Raw genomic sequence first — 22244 nt, forward strand, 5'->3', positions numbered from 1 at the left:
TTCCTATCTCCATTAATGCTTCAAATTGGCTGAAGTTAAACCTAGATGTTTTCCAAATGTTAGCTATAAGCTGTGAGGCAGCTTCAAATATCATGAAAATAAAATAACATAACTAGAACATTATGCACAGATGGTCAAAAAATAAACAAACAACAACAGAAAAGAGTGTTGAAGGAAATGCTTTTGGTGACTACAAACCAGTAGAGTTTCCCAGATGCTTGGCATGTAAACAGGTGCTTATGAAAACACTAAGTCCTTTCACATCTCTGATCTGATCAGTGACATAACTAAGAGGAATGAGCATTGTCTGGAACAAATAGGAGGTTATTCACACAGAACATTTCTTAAACTCTTCAGTTTTTGTATCAGCTCATACAGAACTAAAATTTGGATCTCAAGAGAGATAAATTTATAATTTTATGCATATTATGGCAAAATGCCAATGACACTAGCTTATTTGTTATGTCCCTCAAAAGAACCACTCTGGCAGTTTTAGGACATCGTAGCTATAAATCCTATCCCATGGAGATAAAAGAGCCTCTTCTTCCTAGCTGCCTTTAAGATAATCGGCACTATGCTGAATCATTTATAAAGGGCACACAGACATATTACATCAATGGCATATTTTAGGCAGAATAATTTATGTGCCTTTTTAGAGAATTTTGTTTTTTAAAATTAATACACTTTAAAGCAAAGATATTGGTCAAAAATAAGATCTTTATATGTATAGTATTTGTTGTTATTGTTTTCTCCTAAATTTATGAGGCCAAGCTCTGTGTTGTTCATAATTTATGGCATATTTAACAACTTCAATTCCTGTTCTATTGTAATTTTTCAGTTCATGCTTTTTCATTAAAACAGTTGGGAAGTACTAGGAATGAGTATCCTGCCATATTATTATGATATCCCATGAAGTTTATGCTTGAGGTTAATTTATGTCCTAAAGAAAGGTCATATTTATAATATGAGCAAAGAATGACTAGAAAAATGTTTTTTACAAGTTGTTAAGAAATAAAACATGGAAAGCAAAAGGCTATCGGCTTGTGGCTTTCAGCATGGGTTCATGCATCCTATCTACTGGCTTTCTTCAAGGGCTGAGAGTGTGACTGGAAGATTTACTGTCAGCATTTGAATATAAGTGATGTACTTTCCCCTTGAGGAAAACTAACTTGCCTGGCATTTATAGAATATAAGCTGTGGTATCACTTTGAAATAATGTAGTATCTCCTGTTCTCTTTGTTAGGTAAAAAATTATCAGTTAATCTAGTTATTATGGATATTAATCACATGCACATAGTTACAAGTCTAAGTGAGATACGTAGCATGGTTTATAGACACTTTACAAACAAGACAGGATTATTTTTTCAGTTTGAGAAGTTATTGAATCTGTGTTACTATCAATTTATTTTTCTGTAGAAAGATATTCATAGTCTCTTTCTTTCTGAGTTGCTGTGAGGTTAAAAATGACAAATGGGGTCGGAGGATCAAGATGGCAGACGAGAAACACCGCCAGACAGAGTGTCTCTGCAGAAAAGACAGATTCTAGCAGAAATTAGAAAAAAGAAGCAAGAAGATGAGAATACAGCGGATGAGGGCCGGAAGGAGGAGTACCTGAGACCCCGAGAGACTCCACGGGAGGAGGCTGTGGAGGAGAACTGGAAGCTGAGACCACCGGAGCAGCCCGGAGACCAGCGGGAAGGGTAGGTGGATAAATCACCTTTTCCCTCCCCTGCATTTGGGACTGCTGGTGGGCTCCCCAGCAGGTGGAGAGATCTGCAGACACCAGCCCAGAGACGGCCGCTGCCAGCTTGCGGTGAGCCTGTAGCGGACGCGGCACCAGGCTCCCAACTCCATGTGCATAGACCCCACCTGCGCAGGAGACGCCATATTGCCTCCTTCTCCCCTCTGCCGACCCTACCCGTGGCTGCCCAGAGACATAATACAGCCACCAGCCACAGGCACCTCCAGGGAATGGGACCTTCACTTTTGGGACCCTACAGCTGACTAAGGGGAACTCAGACTGTGAGCTCCCTACATGCCAGCCCTCCCAGGTGCTGCTGGCACAGTGTTCACAGGAGAATGGTGCCTCAGACTCAGAGGCTGAGAGACATATATCCAGCTTGGGCTTCCTGTGGATGAATTGGGACCGGAACTCCTCTCCCTGGTGGGGATACAGTTTGAACTCTGGGACCCAGAGGTCGGACCTGCAGACCAGATACCGTGCACCGAGGTCTAGCATTACCCGAGGCACAGAAGGGATATATGTGAACAGCCTACTGAGGTGTGTGTGCCTTCAGGGGCAGATCAGCGTCCTAGAGGGCAACCCTCCTCCCAAAAGGAGGCGATACGCCCATCCCAGGTGGTGTTCCTGCACAGGGAACCTCCCCGCCGGCATCACAGTCCGGGGAGGCCTGGTGGCATGTGGTCAGGCCTGCTGGCAGAAGCCCAGGAGTAGCTGCGGAGATGGGGAGGGTGGAAAGAAGCCAGGCCCGCTCCAGACTGAGGGTCTCAGACAGCCCAACCCCACACGCAGACTTTCTGGCTGAGCAGGGCCATTCCAGCCCCTCCCTGACAGCTTTTCCTGGAAGCAGTGAACAGAACGTTGACCCCTGCTAATGGCATTGGTGCTGCCTGAGGGCAGGCTTACCCAACTCAGCTCCACCCAGAACAAGAGCTGATAACAGGACACAAAATCAACAGCATAGCCTGTTCCTCCAAGCAAGCACCACCTACTGACAGGGACGGCATCCTGCACAGCATTTTGACAGCACCCACTGACTCATTATAGAAGGAGTGGTCGAATCTCACCACCTAACGGCTCAGAAACTAAACAAGGCGTGTGAATACACAAACAAAAACCTAAAGGAAAGAAACAACAGCTGATCGACATGGGAAGAAATTAGTGAAGGAACTCAGGAAATATGAAGAACCAAACAGAAAACACACCCCCAAAGAGGAGCACCAACCCCCTAGAAATGGACACCAACCAAAACCAAGCAACCAAAATGACAGAAGAGGAATTTCGTATGTGGATCATAATAACACTCACCGACCTGCAACAACAACTCAATCACCAACACAAAGAAACCACAAAAAGCCTCCAGGACCTATAACAAAAGTTCACTAAAGAAATAGACACAATGAAGAAAAGTTTAACCGAACTCCTGGAAATGAAGAATCAATTCAGGGAACTACGAAATACAGTGGAAAGTGTCAAGAACAGGGTAAATCAAACAAAAGAAAGAATCTCAGAGCTTGAAGATAACACCCTCCAACTAAATAAAACCATCACAGAGATAGAGCAGAGAAACAAGAGAAAAGAGCAAAGCCTACAAGAGATGTGGGATTATGTGAAGAAACCTAATGTCAGGGTCATAGGGTTACCAGAAGGGGAAGAAGACAACACTGCAAGGGATGGAAAAGCTATTTGAATATATAATAGAGGAAAATTTCCCAGGCCTAGCTCAAAATGTCGATATACAAGTTCAACAAGCTCAGAGGACCCCTGAGAGATTGAATGCAAACAGGAAGACATCACGACATGCAGTCATCAGACTGCCCAAAATATCAACTAAAGAGGTCCTTCTAGGAGCTGTAAGACAAAAGAAGCAAGTGACATACAAGGGAAAGCCAATTCACATAACACCAGACTTCTCTAATGAGACTTTAAAAGCAAGGAGAGACTGGGGCCCCCTTCTCACTCTTCTGAAACAAAACAATGCCCAGCCTAGAATTTTATTCCCTGCAAAACTAAGCTTCATATATGAAGCAGAAATAAAGACATTCTCAGACAAGCAAAGGCTCAGAGAATTCACCAAGACAAGACTAGCCCTACAAGAAGTACTAAAAACAGTGTTATGTACGGAACACCAAAATAAAAACTCACAAATATAAAAGCAACACAAACCCAAAGATTAAAGGCCAGATAATACAATGGCTCAAGGGAGAAATCAAAGCAACAACATCCAACCCAATAGAATGAACAGTAATCTACCTTACCTATCAGTTCTCTCAATAAATGTGAATGGCTTAAACTCTCCACTCAAGAGATGTAGGCTGGCTGAATGGATAAGAAAATACAGGCCAAGTATATGCTGCCTTCAGGAAACACATCTAACCTGTAAGGATGCATATAGACTAAAAGTAAAAGGGTGGAGATCAGTATTCCAGGCAAGTAGAAGCCAAAACAAGGCTGGCGTGGCAGTTCTAATTTCAGACAATTTAGTTTTTATACCAACAAAAGTAGTGAAAGACAAAGAGGGTCATTATATAATGGTGAAGGGCACACTTCAACAAGAAGAAATAACAATTTTAAATATATATGCACCCAACTTAGGTGCACCCAGTTTCATAAAGCAAACCTTACTGGATCTAAGCAAATGGATTAATAGCAACTCCATAATCACCAGAGGTTTCAACACCCCACTGACGGCAGGAGACAGACCCTCCAAACAGAAAATTAATAAAGAAATAATGGATTTAAACAAAACCCTGGAACAATTGGGTCTGACTGACATCGATAGGACATTCTACCCAAAATCTACTGAATATACGCTCTTCTCATCAGCTCACGGGACATTCTATAAGATTGACAATATCCTAGGACACAAAGTAAATCTCAAGAAATTTAAAAAAGTAGAAATCATACCATGTACCTTCTCAGATCACAGTGGAATAAAACTAGAAATCAAGCCTAACAGAAACTCAGATTTCTACACAAGAACGTGGAAATTAAACAACCTCCTACTAAATGATTACTTCATAAATGAAGAAATTAAGATGGAAATAAAAAAATTCTATGAAGAAAACGACAATGGAGAGACCAGTTATCAAATCCTCTGGGACAAAGCTAAAGCCGTTCTGAGAGAAAAGTTTATCTCCATAAATGCCTATAACCAAAAGACAAAAAGATCACAAATAGACAATCTAATGAAAAAACTCAAAGAGCTGGAAAAAGAAGAACACACCAACCCCAAACCCAGCAGAAGAAGTGAAATCAACAAGATCAAATCAGTGCTAAACGAAATTGAAAACAGGGAAGCTATTCAGGAGATTAATAAAACAAAAGTTAGTTCTTTGAAAAAATAAACAAAATTGACACACCATTGGCTAAGCTAACAAAAAGCAGAAACGATAAATCCCTAATAAGCTCCATCAGGAACAAAAAAGGAGATATCACAACTGATCCCAAAGAGATACAAGATATAATTTATGAATACTACAAAAATCTTTATGCACACAAACTGGAAAATGTGGAGGAAATGGACAAATTTCTAGAAACACACAGCCTCCCTAGGCTCAACCAGGAAGAAATAGATTCCCTGAACAGACCAATCTCAACAGCTGAAATAGAAAAAGCAATTAAAAATCTCCCTAAAAATAAAAGTCCCGGTCCAGATGGTTTCACACCCAAATTTTACCACACTTACAAAGAAGAACTAGTACCTATCTTACAGAAACTATTCCACAACATCGAGAAGAATGGAAACCTCCCCGACACCTTTAATGAAGCGAATATTACTCTGATACCAAAACCAGGAAAGGATGCAACAATAAAAAAAGAAAACTGCAGACCAATATCCCTAATGAATATAGATGCAAAAACTTTCAACAAAATCTTAGTTAACTGAATCCAGACACTTATCAAAAAAATAATCCATCCCGACCCAGTGGGCTTCATCCCAGGGATGCAGGGATGGTTCAACATAGGTAAATCTATAAATGCAATTCACCACATAAACAGAAGCAAAAACAAAGACCACATGATTCTTTCAATAGATGCAGATAAAGCTTTTGACAAAATTCAACACCCTTTCATGATATGAACACTTAAGAAAATAGTCATAGAAGGGACATACCTAAAAATGATACAAGCCATATATGGCAGTCCCATAGCCAACATCATACTGAATGGGGAAAAATTGAAATCATTCCCACTTAAAACTGGAACCAGACAAGGATGTCCACTATCTCCACTTCTGTTCAACATAGTGCTGGAAGTCTTGGCTACAGCAATCAGACAGGAAAATGGAATCAAAGGTATCCAAATAGGGGCAGAAGAGATCAAACTTTCACTGTTTGCTGATGATATGATATTGTATCTAGAAAACCCCAAAGATTCAACCAAGAAACTCCCAGAACTGATCAATGAATTTAGTAAAGTCTCAGGATACAAAATCAATACACAGAAATCAGAAGCATTCATATACGCCAACAACAATCAAATTGAGAACCAAATCAAAGACTCAATTCCATTCACAATAGCAATAAAGAAATTAAAGTACTTAGGAATATACTTAACCAAGGATGTAAAAGACCTCTACAGGAAGAACTATGAAACACTGAGGAAGGAAATAGCAGAGGATGTAAACAGATGGAAATCCATACCATGGTCGTGGATCGGCAGACTCAACATCATCAAAATGTCTATACTACCCAAATTGATCTACAGATTCAATGCAATACCTATTAAAATCCCATCAGCATTCTTCACAGACATAGAAAAAATAATTTTACGCTTCGTATGGAACCAAAGAAGACCCTGAATATCAAGAGCAATTCTAGGCAACAAAACCAAAATGGGAGGCATTAATGTGCCAGATATCAAACTATACTACAAAGCTGTAGTAATTAAAACAATATGGTATTGGCAGAAAAATAGGAATATTGACCAGTGGAACAGATCTGAGAATCCTGATATAAAACCATCCTCATATAGCCATCTAATCTTTGACAAAGCAGACAAAAACATATGCAGGGGAAAAGAATTCTTTTTCAATAAATGGTGCTGGGAAAACTGGTTAGCCACCTGTAGAAGGCTAAAACAGTATCCACACTTTTCACCTCTCACAAAAATCAACTCACGCTGGATAATAGACTTAAACCTAAGGTATGATACGATTAGAATTCTAGAGGAAATAGTTGGAAACACTCTCCTAGACATCGGCCTGGGTAAAGAGTTTATGAAGAAGTCCCCAAAGGCAATCACAGCAGCAACAAAAATAAATGAGACATGATCAAACTACAAAGCTTCTGCACAGCCAAAGAAATAGACACGAAAGTAAACAGACAGCCTACAGAATGGGAGAAAATTTTTGCATCCTATGCATCCAATAAGGGACTGATAACTAGAATATACTTAGAACTCACGAAAATCAGGAAGAAAAAATCAAATAACCCCATTAAAAAGTGGGGAAAGGATTTGAACAGAAATTTTTCTAAAGAAGACAGAAGAATGGCCAACAAACATATGAAAAAATGCTCAAGATCTCTAATCATCAGGGAAATGCAAATCAAAACCACAATGAGATATCACTTAACCTCAGTGAGAATGGCTTTTATCAAAAAATCTGCAAACAATAAATGCTGGCCTGGTTGCGGAGAGAGAGGAACACTCCTACACTGCTGGTGGGACTGCAAACTAGTTCAACCTCTGTGGAAAGCAATATGGAGATATCTTAAAGCGATAGAAGTGAATCTTCCATTTGATCCAGCAATCCCATTGCTGGGCATCTACCCAGAAGATCCAATGACACTCTACAAAAAAGACACCTGCACTCGAATGTTTATAGCAGCACAATTCATAATTGCAAGGCTGTGGAAACAGCCCAAGTGCTCATCAATCCAAGAATGGATTAATAAAATGTGGTACATGTATACCATGTTGTACTATTCAGCTCTAAGAAACAACGGTGATATAGCACATCTTATATTTTCCTGGATAGAGCTGGAACCCATACTACTAAGTGAAGTTTCCCCAGAATGGAAAAACAAGCACCACATATACTCACCGGCAAATTGGTATTAACTGAACAGCACCTAAGTGGTCACATAGGTACTACAGGAATAGGGTATTGGGCAGGTGGGAGGGGGATGGGTATATACATACATAATGAGTGAGATGTGCACCATCTGGGGGATGGTCATGCTGGAGATTCAGACTTGTGGGGGGAGGGGGAAATGGGCATTTATTGAAACTTTAAAATCTGTATCCCCATAATATGCCGAAATAAAAAAAAAATGACAAATGGCAGTTCTACTCTGTAAATTCCTGGCGTGCCGTTTGCGGGCGCCCATAGCACAGGGCAGAGCGGCGGCCGGTGGGGCGCTCAGGACAGGCCGGGGCGCTCCGGGGCTCTGCGGCTGGCCGGCGGCGCGCCCGCTGAGTGTGCGTGCTCGGCCAGCGGTCGCGTCTGCTGCTGTGTCTCGGCGTTCGCGTTGTCCTAAATAGATTAAAATAAATTTTACTTCCTTTCCGAGAATCTTCTTGCTCCCTGATTGCTGACTAGGACACACTAGACCAGAGTTGGGAAGATATGTCCCTGTGAGGAAGCCGAATTGCCTTTTGGTCCAGGAAGCCTGGGCGCGTGGCGAGTGGCGCCGCGGTGGCGATGTCGTGCGTTGGTTGAGACCGCCTCTATGGCGGCAGGGACACGGAGGCGCGGGGAGGAAGCCGAGCCGGCCGCGCTCCCCTGGGCCGAGGAGGGGGACAGCATCCGCCCGAGAGGCTAGGGCCGCCTCTAAGAAGTCGCGCTGACGGCTCGGCGACAGCGCTCAATGCTGCTGAAGGGGCCGCAAGGCACAGTGACCCACTTTCGCAGCACAGTCGCACGGGCGAGTTCTTTCTCAGAAGCGATAGGTCTGTAAAGAGAAGTCATGCCTTGGGGACCACAGGGTTCTGCCGCGGCCCCTTGGTGTCCTGGTCTGTGGGGCTATGACTCTCCCTCGAAGTCGCTGCTTCTGTAGCAGAAGTGGGGATTCGCCTTTGAGGCTCTTCATTTACGCATCTTAGATTCTTTCTCCTAATCCCATCGCTTGAATTTTTATTCCACATTATATACAAGTAAATAAACGTGTATGTATACTGTGCTAGAGCTTATAAAGGGAAATTTTTATTTTGTTTTTGCCAACAGCAAAGAGCAAAAGAATGGACACATAATAAATGACAATAAAATGAAATGATTCCCATTTAATACAGACAGTGCTTAGCTCTACATTAGCCCATTGGTCACTCTGAGAAAGGCATTTTCCCTTTGTTTTCCTTGAATTATTAGTAGCTCCCTATACTGCTTTAAACTCACCCATTAACCTCTGGTTCACAGATGTTTACCTGATTTCTCTCCTCAAGTGTGAGAGACTGGAAAGTGACCACTAAAGGAGTCTCACATGATCCCCTGCAGGCTCAGGCAGCAGGTGGCTGAGCCAGCCGCGTGGGCTAAAGCGCTTGCTCCCACAGCTCCTGTTCTTCCTCTGTGGGAGGTTATCTGTCTCGATGATCAGGCTTTTTGTCATTCTCACTAGCCAATAAGAGATAAAAGATAATTTATTTTTCACTTCTTTCTAGTCATCAATTTTCCTACCCAGAGAAAGAATAACTTTCAGTTAAATGCATCATGAAAGTCTGCAAATCAAATGTGTCCATCTCTTAGATTCAGTTAGCCTCATCTAAATACTTGAGTCAAATGCCCTTGAATTTCATGACCACACCCTCTCGATTTCCTCCTACCTCTCTAGATATTGATTGTCTCTTGGTTAGCTTTGATAGTTAAATTTGAGTCAGCTTTGCTTCAATATTTTTTCTTAAATTCTGGCATTTTTCAGAATTGTCTGAGATCTACTGTTCTTTCATTCTATTTACTTTCTTAATGAACTCATCAACTCCAGAGACTTTCATCATCATGTGTATGTCAATGAGTCTCCTAAATCTATTTATTTGTCACTTATCTTTGAGATTTAATAAGTTATACTGAGCTATGATATCATGATATTGTGACGTGGGTACCCAGCAGGTATGCCAAACTCAACATTTCAGATTTGAGTTTATATCCTGTGTCCCTGCATTTCTCCTGCAGTGTTCCTTGCTGCTCTCTGGTACTTAGGTTAGAAAAGTAGAGTGATACTTGTTTTCCCTATTCTTCTACAACTGTAATTCTACCTAAAATAGCCATATGCTAATTTTATTTCTTATGTACCCTTCTGATGTGTTTACCTTTTTTCATCCATGCTGCTAGCATCATAGAAGGCACAGTACACATCACTTCTCACCACGACTGAAGTAGACCAATCAAAACTACATTGGTGATCACAGAACTATCACTGAAAATCTTTCAGTGATTTTCCACTGTCTGGGTTAAATTCCTTAATATCATGTAGAGTTCTCTATGGTCTTAGCCTTTTTGCCTACCTGGGCTGTATCTCACCAGTCCTACCTACAAGCTCTGTTTCTAGATGGATGCTAGAGCTTCATTTCACCTCTTGTCTCATGCTTTATTTTGTATGGAAACTTCCTATATGGTGATTTCTTTCCTGAAACACTTCACTTTTACCATATTTTCTCTTACTATTCATCTCTCTTTAACCTTAACTTATGTATCACTTATCAAGGAAGACTTTGTCTATCTTCTTGGAGAGTTCAGCTCTCCCTGGAACTTGTTTTCATAGTTTCCTATTTTTCTATCCTCTATTTCACTTTTTAAATATATGTTTTTAATTTTTTTAATTCTTTCATTATGTTACCATGGGAAAGACAAAACCTCTGTCTACCATGTTCACCATGGGCATATAATAGCCTGTTTTATAATAAAGATCTTTTCTGGTCTTCGTCCTGGGGTTCTTAGAAGTAGTTTATAAACCCTAGGATTTTCTAGGTGATAGGCATGTCTTTGCTATTCTTGGTAGGCCTGTGGACCACACCTGAGTTTAGGTACAGTAATGAGTCAGAATGGGGTTTGGTAACACCAGAGGAACTAATCATGTGACTGGGGTTGAGGATCCCAGCTACATGGAATTAGCCCAACCTCCAGTCAAGGGAGGGGAGCTGGGATTGAGTTCGGTTACATCCCCTGGCCAATGATTAAATCAGTTCCACCTGGGTAAGGAACCCCCCCATGAAAAGCCACATTAGTGAGCTCTCTGGCTCATGTACACGTTGATGCATTGGAAGGCTGACACAGAAGAGGGCTTGAGAGCTCTGCATGAGGGATCTTCCCAGACTTTGCCGTATGTGTTCTTATTTGTCTGGTCCTGATTTCTGTCCTTTAAAATGAAACTATAATCAAAAGTGCAGTGCTTTCCAGAGTTCTGTCAGTCATTCTAGCAAGTTATCAAGCATGAGGGATTGTAGAAGTGCCCAGGTTGGCAGCTAGTAGATCAGAAGGGCGGGTGGCATCTGAGTGATGGCAGTCTTCATGGGGGCTGTGACTTGGAGACTGCACTGGCTGCAGGTGCTTAGCACAGAATTGCACTGCAGTACTGCCCGGGCACTTTTAAGTCTTTACTGAAGGAATGAATAAACGTATGAATGAATTACAAATAGTCTCTAAACTTTCAGAAAGGATGGACGTCTTCAAGCAAAATGTATATATTTCTTCTTGTGAAGGAAGACTTCAACATGGTCACTGAGATTGTGTTTACTGGTATATGTTCCTTTCCCTCTGAGTGTGAGCAAGACCTTGAAGATAACAGGATAGTCATTTTGATGAGGTTACATATGTGACAAAGGAGATGAGATAGTCCCTCCTTTTATATCAATATAAGACTCCATTTTAGAAGACTGAACAGAGGTTCCTGTGGTTTTTCAAGCTTCCATGTTGTGCGGACACCACAGGGGCAGAACCTGGGCAGCTTGTCTGGGGCTGAGAGTGGGCCCAGCCAACCATTAGCAAGGAGGCAGGGATCTCATTACTGCAGCTGCAGGAAACAAATTTTCTAATAACCTACCTGAAAGAGTACTACAAACTCCAGATAAGAGCAAGAGACACCTTGATTTCAAATTTGTGAAACCCTGAGCAGAAAGCCCAGCCACCTGTGCCTGGATTTCTGAGTCACAGAAACCGTCAGGTAATAAATGCGTGTTGTACCTCACTGACGTGATACTAATTCATTACTAGACAATAGAAAATGAACACACTTTTCCTCCTGCATTTACCCATAAAGAAAAAAATAATTATTAGCAACTTTGTTGTTCTATTTTACACTCAAACTAGAAAGCAATGATTTTATGTTGCTGATTAAAGGAAATTTCATGTTTTGATATTCAGCTAAGCATTTTGAAAATTGATATCTTCCAAGAAAAATTAAGATGAAAATTATGTTTTATCCATGGTATCTTAAAATATAATAGATAGCTCAGAACTGAACACTCATACATAGAGTGTCTTACACATGAAGAGACCCATGAAGGAAAAGAAGCAGTCCTACACACAAGCCTTAATTTCAAGTGTCTAATTTTTCAGTTAGAAATGTTCATTTACAAAACCTTCATAGTTAACAACAGTACAAATGTTACTCCTTTAAAAATCATCCTCCCAGGTCACCAGGCTAGACCAATCCTGTCAATAATAGAGAGCAAATGCAAACCTGGAAACAACGTGTCCTAAGAATAAAGAGGAGTTTGAAGAATAAGTATAGGAAGGAGTAACTAGAAGGTTTTAGAATGATGGAACGCATGGCATGTACTTGTGCTTAGGTATTGGATCTATGCTTTAGCAGCATTTTCTTCTTCAAACTTTACACCCAGGAGCCTTGTAATAAATGAATCAGTATCACTCTTTTCTTAAATCTGGAGTACAACTAATGCAACATAAGATCAAAGAATTATCTCAGGAAACAGCAAATAATTGCCCAGATGGTTTCAGTTGCCTGGTTAGTCCTTTTCACATAGCTGCATATTTGCTGCTTAAGAAATGTGGGCAGTATTTAGTGTTAAACAGTGCTTGTTTTTATTTAATTTGTGGGGGGTACATTCTGTTTAAAAATCAAAGCTTGCTTGCCGTGAACACCATTGACACCGTTTAGATATATTAAGTTTAAGTACATGCCAGTTGGAACACCTACAATTAGATAAGCATGTCATCCATGCTATCTGTGATTGGATGAAAATGTTGAACGAATATGGTCAAGGATGTTGACATAAATAATTTCATAGATAATCCCATTCACTGGGGGCATTTTTTTCTTACTCATTGTTCTGTGACTGTGATTATCCATTTTTTATTACTATTACAAGTATGAGCACAAAAAAATTCTCAGGGTTCTTGAAAAATCATAGTGTTAAAATTCAAGTAAACTACAACTCCTAGTAGCTCTTTAAAGTGTGTATTTATACAAATATCTTGGAAATAGATATAAAGAATAGCCAGCAATTTATGTAACGAAAACATTTGTAACCCTATAATATTCTGAAGTAAATAAATTAAAAAATGGACAGTTCTGGCTTCAGCGTTCTTTTGTGAGATTTAGATATAGCCCGTGCAGCTGCCCAGGCCCTTTGGCTTGTGCTGATGACTGCTCCACATTCACTCTGTGCTGAAGCATTTTTAAAGTGTCCAGCTATGTGTCCAACTCCAAATGAGATGCTATCATATCTACATCCTGCTTACAAAATGTGCTTACTCTCTCTTCCTATTTTCAGTTTTTTGTATTATTTTTGAAATATTAAAGTGTATTTTCTGTATTTTATAATCACTTTCAACATAATTTTTAAATTTGATGGTATAGTTTAATCTGCACTAACTTATTTACTTTTTCCGAGAAAATCTGGTAGGTTTCTATCTCTGCATAGTCCCACCATTTCATGCATTTTATACTGGTGAAATGAAGCTGCTAGGACAATGGTGTTATTTATTATGGTGCATTATCCAATTGCACTGCACCTGGCTGGATCATAGGTTTGCAATAATGCAATGAAAATGATTTGAATGGGTCATAGGTCTAACGTGTTAAGCACATAAACAAAGACTGCCCAGGGAGAGTGTTAATCCATGCTCATTAATTTTTAAATTCACATTCTGCAAGTTCATCCAAAAATTTATGAAGCACATCAGAGTTTGGCTTCGACAGCAATAGAGACATACTGAAACATATGGCTGGGGGGCAAACTAGAGTCCTTGGCAGTGCTCCTGTAGACAGATAGGTGAAGTGAAACCCATTAGAAGCTCCACCGTGGCCGTGAGAGTCAGAGCCCACAGAAGAGAGATGCTGCCCAGTGTCTCTGAAACCGTGAAAGGCAAAGGAGACTCGTTTCAATTACTTCCAGAGACTATCGCTGCCTCAGTTTAGTGGGTTCTGCTTATTAGAGTTCATCTTTATGTATGATCATTTAAATCAGATAAAATCCATCCACCTTATTTTTCCATGTTCCATGTATATACTTAGGTACATGTGTATACATTCATATGCATTATATATACACACACATGAACCACTGTCCTAATATATTGTGCAAATTATAAAAAACATACTAAATATATTTGTAATTATAAAAGTATATTTTAATTTGCTTTATTTTATAATTTAGTAATGATAAACACTCATTGACATTAGCATTATTTTAGTAATCTTATTTTTAATGGCAATAAGGTGATCAAATATAATTTTTATTTTAAATCTTGGTTTAACACTTAGTGATATGTACTAGTCTCGTTATTTTAATTTAGTACTTTTCTCCAATGGATATTTATTTAGAATGGAAATTTATGAAGGTATAAGGATACAAATGGAAGATTGAATAATCACAGTCATTTTTACATAGCATACACTGTTAAAGCATTTAGAAGTAAATATCCATCTTCAGTTGTATCATTTTTTTGTGAAAAAATAGAAATACTTTAAAAAATAAAAATAAATGTATACAATAATTTATTTCATATGTTTTATGTGCATTTCATATATTTTATATGTATTTCACATGTTCATAGATAGAAAAGTAAACATTTCATTTATTTAAATGTTCAAATACAAATCTTTTCACAGATGACAAAATTATACATCTTCTGTCCACCAACATCAACATCCTATGTCTTGCCTCATTGGTACAATGGTCCAGCTCAGAACTCTACCCTCCACCTGAACAATTTTCTTTGGAACGGTGACACTAGTCTGCTTTCAGTTCCCTACCTAGCCCGTGCTGCTTCTTCCCACCCGCCTCCACAGGCTGTACTCGGTACTCCTTAACTGGCCTTTCGTTTTGCCACCTTGCCAGGGCTGGCGATTCTCGCTGCTCCCTGATCCGCTGGCAGTCAGCTCCGCGGCCCTGCCGCCCCTGTGCCGGGAGCCCCGCCCCGCCGCCCCTGTGCCGGGGGACCAGCCGCACCTGTGCCCGGAGACCCACCCCCGCCTCACCTGTGCCGGGAGACCCATCCTGCCACACCTGTGCCGGGAGACCTGTCCTGCTGTGCCCGTGCCGGGAGACCCACCCTGCCGCACCTGTGCCCGGAGACCCGCCCCACCGCGCCTGTGCCAGGAGACCGGCCCCGCTGCGCCCGTGCTGGAGACCGGAGCGGTGAGGACGGGCTGCGGGCGTCCTCTTCTTCAGTCATCCCCACCTCCGAGTTCAGCCACTTTACCTGGACCGCCAGTAAACGTGGGCTTGCACTAGTTAGTAGTGAGGCCGTCCGAACCGAGGAAGATCTTTTCAAAGACAGAGATGACTTACATTCGAAAGGAAAACCCACGACATTCACAGCGAGATTCAGTAGAGAAGACTGTGAAACTATGATAACGTGTAATAAAAACGGAAGTTCCAGGCCAGAGTGAAATGGAAGTAAATGGTCTGGATTCTTGACCGAACTCCCTTCGTTCAATAATGACGGGGAAACGTGTTAAGTTTCCCGAAGCCACCAGCGCCGGGCGGACACCTGCACTCCCGGTGGCAAACCTCACACAGAGCCTGGCCGGACGGGAGCTCGCACCGGGCAAGGGCGGGCAAGGGCAAGGGCAAGGGCAAGGGCAAGGGCAAAGGTGGGCAAGGGCAAGGGCAAGGGCAAGGGCCAGGGCAAGGGCGGGTAAGGGCAAGGGCGGGCCAGGGCAAGGGCGGGCCAGGGCAAGGGCGAGGGCAAGGGCAAGGGCGAGGGCAAGGGCAAGGGCAAGGGCGGGCAAGGGCAAGGGCGAGGGCAAAGGTGGGCAAGGGCAAGGGCAAGGGCAAGGGCGGGCAAGGACAAGGGCGGGCAAGGGCGGGCAAGGACAAGGGCAAGGGCAAGGGCAAGGGCGGGCAAGGCCAAGGGCGGGCAAGGGTGGGCAAGGGCAAGGGCGAGGGCAAGGGCAAGGGCAAGGGCGGGCAAGGGCAAGGGCGGGCAAGGGCAAGGGCGAGGGCAAGGGTGGGCAAGGGCAAGGGCAAGGGCAAGGGCGGGCAAGGAGAAGGGCAAGGGCAAGGGCGAGGGCAAGGGCGGGCAAGGACAAGAGCAAGGGCAAGGGCAAGGGTGGGCAAGGCCAAGGGCGGGCAAGGGTGGGCAAGGGCGGGCAAGGCCAAGGGCGGGCAAGGGCGGGCAAGGGCGGGCAAGGCCAAGGGCGGGCAAGGGTGGGCAAGGGCAAGGGCAAGGGCAAGGGCGGGAAGGCCAAGGGCAAGGGCAAGGGCGGGCAAGGGCAAGGGCAAGGGCGGACAAGGGCAAGGGCAAGGCCAAGGGCGGGCAAGGGCAAGGGCGGGCAAGGGCGGGCAAGGCCAAGGGCGGGCAAGGGCGGGCAAGGACAAGGGGAAGGGCGGGTAAGGCCAAGGGCGGGCAAGGACAAGGGCAAGGGCAAGGGCAAGGGCAAGGGCGGGCAAGGCCAAGGGCGGGCAAGGGCAGGCAAGGGCAAGGGCGGGCAAGGGCCGGCAAGGACAAGGGCGAGTGCGAGGGCTCCTCCAGGAACTACAACGCTTCAGGGCGCTCCGGGCGGAGCTGCGAGGGGCCTCTGAGGGGCGGCGCGGACTGGCGGGGGGCGACGTCCCGTGCGGGCTTCGACTAGCAGGAGCCAACCAGCCTCAGGCCTCCAGCATCCATGGCCACGCCCCGGTGCACGAGCCCCCACGTCAGCCCGGCCCGCGCCCTCCTCCTGCTTCCAGGCGCCCGCGTTCTCCCAGAACCCTCGTTCTCCCGGGGCCCTCGTCCTCCCGGGACCCTCGTTCTCCCGGGACCCGCGTTCTCCCTGGACCCGCGTTCTCCCGGGACCCTCGTTCTCCCGGGACCCTCGTTCTCCCGGGAACCTCGTTCTCCCTGGACCCTCGTTCTCCCGGGACCCTCGTTCTCCCGGGACCCTCGTTCTCCCGGGACCCTCGTTCTCCCGGGACCCGCGTTCTCCCTGGACCCGCGTTCTCCCGGGACCCTCGTTCTCCCGGGACCCTCGTTCTCCCGGGACCCTCGTTCTCCCGGGACCCTCGTTCTCCCGGGACCCTCGTTCTCCCGGGACCCTCGTTCTCCCGGGACCCTCGTTCTCCCGGGACCCTCGTTCTCCCGGGACCCTCGTTCTCCCGGGACCCTCGTTCTCCCGGGACCCTCGTTCTCCCGGGACCCTCGTTCTCCCGGGACCCTCGTTCTCCCGGGAACCTCGTTCTCCCTGGACCCTCGTTCTCCCGGGACCCTCGTTCTCCCGGGACCCTCGTTCTCCCGGGACCCTCGTTCTCCCGGGACCCGCGTTCTCCCTGGACCCGCGTTCTCCCGGGACCCTCGTTCTCCCGGGAACCTCGTTCTCCCTGGACCCTCGTTCTCCCGGGACCCTCGTTCTCCCGGGACCCGCGTTCTCCCTGGACCCTCGTTCTCCCGGGACCCTCGTTCTCCCGGGAACCTCGTTCTCCCTGGACCCTCGTTCTCCCGGGACCCTCGTTCTCCCGGGACCCTCGTTCTCCCGGGACCCTCGTTCTCCCGGGACCCTCGTTCTCCCGGGACCCTCGTTCTCCCGGGACCCTCGTTCTCCCGGGAACCTCGTTCTCCCTGGACCCTCGTTCTCCCGGGACCCTCGTTCTCCCGGGACCCTCGTTCTCCCGGGACCCTCGTTCTCCCGGGACCCTCGTTCTCCCGGGACCCTCGTTCTCCCGGGAACCTCGTTCTCCCTGGACCCTCGTTCTCCCGGGACCCTCGTCCTCCCGGGACCCTCGTCCTCCCGGGACCCTCGTTCTCCCGGGACCCTCGTTCTCCCGGGACCCTCGTTCTCCCGGGACCCTCGTCCTCCCTGGACCCTCGTCCTCCCGGGAACCTCGTCCTCCCGGGACCCTCGTCCTCCCGGGACCCGCGTTCTCCCGGGACCCTCGTTCTCCCGGGACCCTCGTCCTCCCGGGACCCTCGTCCTCCCGGGACCCGCGTTCTCCCGGGACCCTCGTTCTCCCGGGACCCTCGTCCTCCCGGGACCCTCGTCCTCCCGGGACCCGCGTTCTCCCGGGACCCTCGTTCTCCCGGGACCCTCGTCCTCCCGGGACCCGCGTTCTCCCGGGACCCTCGTTCTCCCGGGACCCTCGTCCTCCCGGGACCCTCGTCCTCCCGGGACCCGCGTTCTCCCGGGAACCTCGTCCTCCCGGGACCCGCGTTCTCCCGGGACCCTCGTCCTCCCGGGACCCGCGTTCTCCCGGGACCCTCGTTCTCCCGGGACCCTCGTCCTCCCGGGACCCTCGTCCTCCCGGGACCCTCGTTCTCCCGGGACCCTCGTTCTCCCGGGACCCTCGTTCTCCCTGGACCCTCGTTCTCCCTGGACCCTCGTCCTCCCGGGAACCTCGTCCTCCCGGGACCCTCGTCCTCCCGGGACCCGCGTTCTCCCGGGACCCTCGTTCTCCCGGGACCCTCGTCCTCCCGGGACCCTCGTCCTCCCGGGACCCTCGTCCTCCCTGGACCCTCGTCCTCCCGGGGCCCTCGTCCTCCCGGGGCCCTCGTCCTCCCGGGGCCCTCGTCCTCCCGGGGCCCTCGTCCTCCCGGGGCCCTCGTCCTCCCGGGACCCTCGTCCTCCCGGGGCCCTCGTCCTCCCGGGGCCCTCGTCCTCCCGGGGCCCTCGTCCTCCCGGGGCCCTCGTCCTCCCGGGGCCCTCGTCCTCCCGGGACCCTCGTCCTCCCGGGACCCTCGTCCTCCCGGGACCCTCGTCCTCCCGGGGCCCTCGTCCTCCCGGGACCCTCGTCCTCCCGGGGCCCTCGTCCTCCCGGGACCCTCGTCCTCCCGGGACCCTCGTTCTCCCGGGAACCTCGTTCTCCCGGGACCCTCGTCCTCCCGGGGCCCTCGTCCTCCCGGGGCCCTCGTCCTCCCGGGACCCTCGTTCTCCCGGGGCTCGGGGTCTCCCGGGCCCGCGTTCTCCCAGGGCCCGCGTTCTTCCGGGGCCCGAGGACTCCCGGGGCCCGCGCCTTGTGCGGGTGTCTTGTCCCCCCCCCCCCGCCGTGCCCCTCCGCGCCCCGTCCCGCCCCGCCCTGCCGCGCTGAGCCCCTGCGCTCGCTGAAGACTTCAACTTCGTTCCCACCGCAGGCTCCCCGTGCATTTCTAGTTCTTCTTCCCAGAATGTTTCCTGGGGTCATCTCAGGACTCTTGCCATCACCCACTCTGGTTTCTGCTCAGATCTCTCTCTAGAGATGATGTTCCTGATACCTTATGTGAGTGGCGTACCCACGCACTTCTTAGCTTTTGAGCCTGATTTATTTTTCTTTAAAATATGTACCTGTGATCTTTTCCTATTCTGTCATTTTATTACATTCTAATGCAGTATATCACTGTATTTATTTGTCTTTCCACCTCTGTAACATATGGTATAAACTCTCTCTTGTGTGTGCAATTACATTGAAGTGTGGGGCATACAGGTGGTACTTAATAAATATTAACTGGATAATTAAGTGGATTTGACCCATCTGGATTTTATTTTGCTACAAGATGTGTGGTGAATATCTAGTTTGTTTTCACAGAGAACTATTGCCACAAATCATCATTAAATAATCATATTCTAAAAATATTTCAAATTTTCCTTATCAAAATAAAATTCTGTATCTATTTTATCCTTTGGTAAGGTCTAAAGACATGTATACCATCTCTGCTCTTCATAAGCAATGAACTCCACCTGATTTTTTCTCTCTTCTAACTCCCTTGTTTTTATATAGAGTAAATTTTAATTCAGTTTTAACTTAATATAATTTGGTCATTTTGTATTTTGTTATTTGCTTTTCATTCAGTAATAAGAGTTATAAATGCATTTTATCAATATCTCTACCAAATATTGTTTTTGTGTCTTATTTTTTCCTTTGAGTTCACATCTTGCCCTTAGTAATTTTTCATCAATGACCAGGAGCTAAACCATTTTGTGGTTTTACTTTAAATCATAATTTGGTTGAATATGAAATATTAGATTGATTATAATTTTGTATGATATTTTTGAATATATATGTGAAATTTCCCTATAATCTTTCTTGTTACTGTTGGGGAATCTACCACAGACTTAATTACCATGTGTAATTAATAGATACCTGTGTGTTGCTCCTGCACGCACGCGCGTGCACACACACACACACACACATGGAAATTCTGAACAACTATCACAGCCATGTTTCTTGCATGATGATTAAATGAAATATGCTATTCTGGATGGGATCCTGGAACAGAAAAATGATATTAATTAAAAACTAAAGAATTCAGAATAAAGTATGTAATTCAGTTAACAACAATGTAGAAATGTTGGTGCATTCATTGTGATAAATTTACTACACTTACGTTAGATGCTAATCATAAGGAGAACTGGGGTGTATATGGGAACTCTATACAGTTTTGCAAAATTTCTATAAATCTAAAACTCTTTTAAATAAAAAGTTAATAAAAATAAATAAAATGCTTCCAAAAATAAAAAGTAAGAATAACACAAATTTCTTCTTTTAAAGTTCTGGAGGTCAGAAGTCTAAAAACAGTTGGGGCTAAAGTCAGGGTGTCTTTAGGGATGATTTCTTCCAGATCTTCTAGGAGAGAATCTCTTCCCTTCCCCTTTTCAGCTTCTAGAAGCTAGAGGCAGATTCCTCTAGATCGTGTCTTCTTGTAACAACATAAAGTAATTAATTACCCCACTTAATTTCTGTAAGTCAGAAAGGGAAAGATTCAAAATGCCAAAAGTCACACGTCAGATGGAAGCATTTTTACACAGTTCATTTATTTTCTATTTAAAATCACCTTAAGGTATCATCAGACGTACCCACACTATTTCTTCACTTGCTAGAGAGGTAAGTCGTCCTGGGCTGTTTCCAAAGTCCATGCAGAACTGAGGGAGCCCATCCCCCAAGAAGAGAAGCCGAGAGGAAGGATCAGCTCACTGCTGCTCTCTCAGGAAATGCAGTTTCGCTGGTAAGCTGCACCTCCCCAGATCCACGTCCTCGGGCAGTCCACTCCCACCAGGACCCCAGATTAGCCATGTGCCTCACTTGGCCAAATTGGGCATTAGCAAGAGTGAGATAGGCAGAGGCTTGACAGGCGTTTATGAATTGAGCCTTATTCTTTCAGAATGTTCCTTCTTGGGTCCAGTTGCCATGTTGTAAAGAAACCTGGACTAGACTCCTGAGTTGTGGGAAATTATGTAGAGATGAATCTTGAATTTGAAATGTCCTCACTTGAGCTCCCAGCTCCATGCAAATACAGGTGTGATGTTGTCAATTTACATGCAGCTGAAAAACTGCCCACATAATCACAGCTAATACCACTGGCTTTCAAGAAATGGTAAATAATTGCTATCCTATGCCACTAATTTGTGAAGTAGTTTTTTATGCAGCAATAGGTAATAGAAATAATCACAAGCGATATTTTATCAATAGCAACATTTTCTTTCTCATTCAGTACATGCCAAGTCAGGTCTTAGTGAGATATTGGAACAGGACAATTGTGTTCTCATGTCAGTTAATGCAAGTTAAGCAGACTAGAGAAGATTTCATGGTTTAATTTCTTCCCTTTGTCAAACTCATATAAACTATCTCATGCAATTATGACTTGCTGACGTTTCTTTGTGCTGTGCACTCCCAGTGCCTGTCCACTTTTTCCGTATGTTCCCATTTTACATGCCAAATAGGTAAGCTTTTGTTCTTTTAGGCAGAGTTGTTCTTTGCTGGAAAATTTCACTGCTTGTTTTTTCTTCTGGATTGGGAACAGATGGGTACAGTACTCGCTAAGTCATAGAAACCCTTCTGTTTTTCCCATTGTAAAAGGTAAAATGAAAGCAGGGGATATTTCCTTCAAGCTCAGCAACCATATAATACAGGAAATAGCAACCTTGATTCTGTTATAGGAATGGGTGTGTTCTGCCTGTAGCTCAGAGACTGTCATTCGGAAATATTACATTTGTCACTAATATGTTTTTGTATCAATGGTAGGTTTACATAATAGACAACCCTGTAGACGCTCCTTGCTGGATTAACATGCTCTAGAGTGTAAGATAAGAGATTTCCATGTCAAGTAGTTCATATTAACATGACCTATAAACTAAAATAGCACTCTGCTCCTTTTGGGTCGCAGGATGATACTCCACCCCCTAGATAGCAACATTTTATTAAGCCAACAAAGTGC

This window comes from Microcebus murinus, chromosome 9, assembly GCF_040939455.1.
Source record: "Microcebus murinus isolate Inina chromosome 9, M.murinus_Inina_mat1.0, whole genome shotgun sequence".
NCBI lineage: Eukaryota > Metazoa > Chordata > Mammalia > Primates > Cheirogaleidae > Microcebus > Microcebus murinus.